The 6,025-nt window shown below is 38.3% G+C and overlaps 1 long non-coding RNA gene across 1 annotated transcript; it reads left to right on the forward strand.

The window, feature by feature from the left end:
- The first annotated feature begins 1,582 nt into the window (after window positions 1-1,582).
- LOC143693806 (uncharacterized) lies at window positions 1,583-5,765 on the forward strand. Its single transcript, XR_013181763.1, has 3 exons — window positions 1,583-2,203; window positions 2,596-2,639; window positions 4,001-5,765. It is a non-coding gene; the product is annotated as an uncharacterized LOC143693806 (long non-coding RNA).
- Window positions 5,766-6,025: the final 260 nt, after the last annotated feature.

A 6,025-nucleotide genomic window follows, 5' to 3' on the forward strand; every position in this document is an offset into this window, starting at 1 on the left:
TCTTTAGTCATTGCATAGGTGTAATACATTCTAAAGAACAGGCAGAACATTTTGTTTATACAATTATGCTTATTTTTATAACTTGTTCTCCTATTTTAGACCTGTTCAGTACAAAAGCAGACTTGTAAAATACAGATTTTTTTTTTTAAAGGCTCAATAATGGAAAAGTTGCAGCTTGCAAGATCAATGGTTTCCTGTGAAAAAAGCTAAGGGACGAAAAATTGGAGAGCAAGACAGGTAAAAAAAAAATGAACTAGTCAGGTAAGGATGGGATCTTGGAATATTTTAATTACTAGGAGTGTTCCAGTTCATAGAGCATCAACACAATGTAAAAATAAAATGGTTGTTCATGGCTATTTATTTCTGCCATGCTTTGTTTTTTTCAATTGAACAGAATTTTTAATTAGCTTTTTAGGCTTTGCAGGATTTTTAGTGGCCCTAAAATGTCCATACAATCATGCTTTCAGAATATCCAGGTCATTATTTTACATTTTGAGGCTTTTATTCACGTTTTAGCAACATTCACAATAAAGTTTCAAATAGCATCTTCTACAGAACTGCTGGTTTCTAAATTTGAGAGGTTTATGGATCCCAAGCATGGCTGGAACATAAGGAGAACCACAAATCTGAAATTCTGCAAGTCACAGTGAGCTTTATGAAGAATTAAATTGATACCAATTATATACCGACCTACATACCAGTGCAGACTATTTTATTCTGCTTCAGAGATTTATAAGGAAATTTTACTTTGTCTACCTTTTGGTAAGGACACTGTAATCACAATACTAAAACTGAATACGGGGTTACAGTTGAGGATAAATGATGTCTGAAAGAATTGAGATTGGTGTTTTAAAATTGTATTTGGGGTCAGGTGGACTGTCAAGTTAGGGCCTTCCTGCTTGCTTCTGTTCTTTTTAGATACTCATTACATCAGAAAAAGAATTACACCACATATTCAGTAAAAAAAATATATTTGATTTTTACTTCATGTGCATAGCAGGTGCATAACAGGTATTTTATTTTTAGATAGTGTGTCCTAGGTTATGTTTCAGTTCTTAAAAATATACAAAATAAAGAAATGTGTAGCTAAAGAAATAACTGGATATTCATTGTTTTAGAAAAGGATACGTACAGTATTTCATTTGAAAACAACTAAAGACATATTGAAAATGGCAAGAGTTGACTGGTGTAGCTACATGGGGTGCAGTTACAATTCATTACTTAGAGCTGCATCTCTGACTCACAGCAAGAAGGCAGAGTAGTTGTGTGTTTCTACAAAGCTTTAAACTACCTTCATTGGAGTCAAAAAACACTGCCAAGGAACCTTGCAGTGATCCTAAGGCACTTGCTGTGAGGGTTGCATCTCAAGTTCCTGAATACACTGTATGAGACCAATATTTGTATATATATATTCCTTTGAGAGGTAAATAAATTTCATTTACTGAGTCTTACTGTATTTTTATGTTACTTTCTGCCATTCTGGTGTGCCATATTACTTCTGGGTTGATTCTGACTTACAGAATCAACCCAGAAGTAATATGGCACACTTTTTGTATCTTTCAAGTTTTGGTAAATCTGGCAAATTCTTCTTCACTTTTTTAAAATATTAACTTGTACTTACAGCAGTCTATGATTAATCCTGTATGTGATGCTCTAGCTTTTCTAAATCTTTTAAAACTGGGGGATTTTTGTGGAAAACACATTTATTTGTTCTCAAATTTTATTTCAAAAAATATTTATTTCAACATATTTTATTTTGCCAACCAAAAGATGATGACAGGACACCTAAAATGTCAGCTATTGGGCTTCACTGTTTAAGAAAAGTGGATTGAAGCTGCCTTAAATCTCTCCTAAGAAGAGATTTAATCTCTCCTCTGAGGCACATCTCCCTGATGCAGAAACCTGAAGAACAGGTACATGGATGGTGAATTTCCATTACTTTTACTCTCATTCCTGGGCTGATCCTCTGGCACCCATGGAAGCAGCACACTTGGAATTAGGTGTTGTGATGCTGAGCAGTGCTCAGGTGAGATATGAGACTGGAAAAAATGAGAGTTTACCTTAGCTCAGGTCTCTGGTGCCTGGACTCAGAGCACTTCACATCCAGAACATTTGCAGGCACAGGGTTTGCCTGCTTGGTGTCTTCTGCTGTTTCTGGAGGAACCTCAGGCATCACTGCTCCCAAGGGAACATCTGGGCCTGGGTGAGTCCCTTTTCTTCCTGCTTGGAGTTCCCCAGCACATCCTGACGTGTCTGCCTGGTGAGGGGGTGGGAGTAGGATATGTCCCAATGGGTGGGATCCCAGAGTTTCACCTTTATTTTTGTTGTCTGAAAATTTCAGCTCATGGCAACCCACCCTGTGCATTCCTGACTAACAGTTCTCCTGATTTCAAATGAACCAGTGATCAAAAAAAAAAAAAGGGTCCTAATTATTTAGATCCCATTTTTTATCGCTGATAGAGTTTAATGGGTATGAAGTGTTACTATTGATTTCCATGGGAACAGGAAAGGTCTTGTGTTATTCAATGCATACTGAAAATCCTGTGACAGTTACTGGAAGGCAGAAAGACACACTAACTTTCCTTTAAATTGCAGGATGAAAACTGTATATTAGAACAATTATGCCTCAGGGTGAATGTGTAAGTATAATGATACTGAAACTTGGCTTCTTTTCAAAATATACAAGTCTCTGACAGTTTGGTATTGAAAAGCAAGTGATTCACATACATAAAAAATAGAAGCAGACCAAAAATGTCAAGGTTTGACAGAGGGCAAATCCAAAATACTTCCAATAAAAGGAAAAAGAGAAGTTCATTTTGAAAGCATAATTGCTGAGTATCTTCTCAGGAATATATTTATATCATTACAATATCATTTATAGATTACACATAATTATAAACTAGATGCAATAATTTTTAAGAAGTGGAAGTAAATAAAGTAGCCTCCCACTCTGCACACTTACCATGCATAGCAGCACCCTGTAGAATGGAGAGTAGGAGTTAATGGTCAGTTTTCTTACTGGAAGAAAATCACCATGGAGTCCCAGGGGGATGTATTCATCAGCAATCTGAAAAAGAGAATGAGCAGTGAAGTGACACAGTTTGCTAAGTTACTGAGGATAATGAAGGCAAGGGTAATGACAAAAAGATGCAGAAGGTGCTCGCAAGGACTGGGTGGTAAAATAGCAGATTGAGAGCCATGCTGATATATGCAGCAGGGTAAATGAAGGAAGACAAATAATTGCAGTTTAACATACATAATGGTGGGTAATGAATTAACTCTCACACTGAGAATCCTATCCTTAAGTATTTTTATGAAACCTGGCTTAATTTTCCTATGTGGTCACAAACTCCAAATATTTTTAGGGGGAAAAAAATAAAAGAGAATAAAGCAGAGAGCATTGTGAGCCATTACATGCACAGCTGCTGTGACACCTCAGTATGAACTCAGGGTGCAGACCCACTCAGAACAGCACAGGAAAAGGGGATTGTGTGGGGACAAATCAGATCAGGAAAATGTGGCACGATACAGAGACAGGTGACCAGGACAATGAGAGGTTGGAACAGATTTTGGTCAAATATTTGGGAAAATTCAACTATGAAAAATGGGGCAAGGAGGGTAATAGTAAAGTATATAAGGAATAAAGTGCCTGCATGCCCACACTCTTTCAGGGACATGTAACACTGAGAAGCCAAACCCAGACTGGTTCACAGACCACACCACAATATCTCCCTTTTCAGTTTATGTCAGTACAAAACTGGTATAGAAATGCACAGTACTTTGCTTTTCATTGCACTTGGTTTGGGGAGACTGAAATAAGTGTGGTATAAACTAGCCTAGAAGGACATGCTTAGCTTGTTTTGGCCATGATTGCTTTTGAAAATCTGATTTTTAAGTCCATGCAATTATTTTGTTTTGAAACGGTGAAGACTCAGCTCAATGTATTGTATGTTTTTCAGTTAAATGCTTTTTTTAAATTTTTTTTTTCTTTTTATTACAGTGATTATTAGATAATGGGATGGTTTTTCTGGCTTGCCAGTGATGTGCCAAAACTTGAGGAAACGAGCACTAATGGGACCCCTCAATCTGTTGCAGAGGGCTACAAAGCACCATACCTCAAATGTTTCTATACTAACAGCGCCATGAGGAAGAAGCAAGATCAGCTCGAAATTTTGGCAGATTTGACATCACTGGCATAGGTAAAACCTGGTGAGAAGGGTCCTGTGACTGGAGTGCCCTGTTGGGTGGTTACAGGTCCTTTAGGAAGGATAGGCAAGCCAAAATGGGCAGGGTTGGCATTGAAAGTGATGGAACGGATAGGATGTGTGGAGCTCACAGCTGGAAATGGCACAGTTAAGAATCCCCGGATAAAAATCAAGGGATAAACAAAAAAGGAGGAGGTGGGAGTCTACTACAGACCTCCAAGCTGGGATGGTAACACTGATGAATTATTCATTGAGGAACAAAGAGACACTTCTACATCAACTACCCTTGTCCTGATGGGGGACTTCAGCTTGCCAGAAATTATCTGGGGGCATCACCCAGGCCACAAGATTCCTAAAAAACCTGGATGACAGGTCCTACTCGGGAGGATGCTCTCCTTGATCTGCTGCTTGCCAATAGGATGGATCTCATGAGCAAAGTGCTGGGTGACCAACTTGAACTGATGGAGTTTCAGCCTGGAGGAGACCGAGGAGAGACCTCACTGCAGTCACCACTTCCTCACAATGGGAAGAGGAGGGCAGGCACTGATCTCTGCTCTGTGGCGACGGTGCCAGGAGTAGAGAAAATGCCATGAAGATCAGTCAGGAGAGGTTTAGGTTGTATATGGAAACTTGGAAACATTTCTTCACCCAGAGGGTGGTTGGGCACTGGGTGAAGAGGTCAAAGCACCAGGTTTGACAGAGTTCAAGGAACATTTCAACAATGGTCTCAGGAACAGGGTGTGACTCCTGGGGTATCCTGAGCAGGGCCAGGAGTTGGACTCAATGATCCTGATGGGTCCCTTCCAACTCAGAATATTTTATGATTCTCTGAGACTAAAATATTTTATCTGTCTATAGTGAGGAGGGGATGTTAACATTACTGTTATACTCTGTGAATGGATGGTTATGCTTTGTACAGCACTGAGCTGGCCAGAAATCCTGCTCTGCTCTAGCAGAAAATCAGATCTGGAGGAGTTCAATGTTCTCTGATCTTTTCCACATATGAAAGGAGTATTTAAAAGTATAATGTCTTCCATTTCATCAATTTGAGGGGAAAATAATAACATCATTAAATGAATTCCTATGTAGAAAATTGCCTAAGGACTCAGGCCCCAAATGGTTTGAATTTCAATATAAAATGAGAAATAGCTGCTTTTTGCCTATCACAGCAATTTTTCCCTTCAGCTTTACAATTCTCCCTCTGCATCTTGTGTAGCTTTGAATGTACTGATATTCTGGGCATGAAAACAAGCTATTCTGGATATTTTGAATCAAAATTTTTATGAATACTCTTTTGAAGTTACCTATTTGCACAGTCTTTTTCCAGCTTTGTGTTCAAGTCAGCCACCCTCAATTGAACAAGTTGGGAAATGGTTTCATTCAGATTACATTGTTATTATGTTATTTATTCATATTATAACTATTTGTATTGTTTTTATCCAGCTATATTGCCTGCTTAAACATACATTTATTAGAATGAAACCTTACACCGAGGAGGATATTAATCAGCTGAGTGGTAGGGAACAATTTTGTGGATTTAGCTCATAAGTTACACATTTACAAAACCCAAGAATTAGCAGTGTGTAAAAACTGCAGATGCTTGAGTCACTATTAATTAATAAACCCAGTTAACCCAGTCTGACTATTTCTTTTAAAAAATCAATTAATTTGAATAAAACCTGTGACTTAGGTTCAGCACAGTCACCTTTAATTTGGTGTTGAATTCACAAGCAGATTCTGCAATATCCTGAAATTAGCTTGGGGGTGCTAGAAACCTATTCCACTTCCAATGAGAAACTTCATAACCAGCCATGTTTTTG

The sequence above is a fragment of the Agelaius phoeniceus genome, chromosome 4 (assembly GCF_051311805.1).
Source record: "Agelaius phoeniceus isolate bAgePho1 chromosome 4, bAgePho1.hap1, whole genome shotgun sequence".
Classification (NCBI taxonomy): Eukaryota; Metazoa; Chordata; class Aves; order Passeriformes; family Icteridae; genus Agelaius; species Agelaius phoeniceus.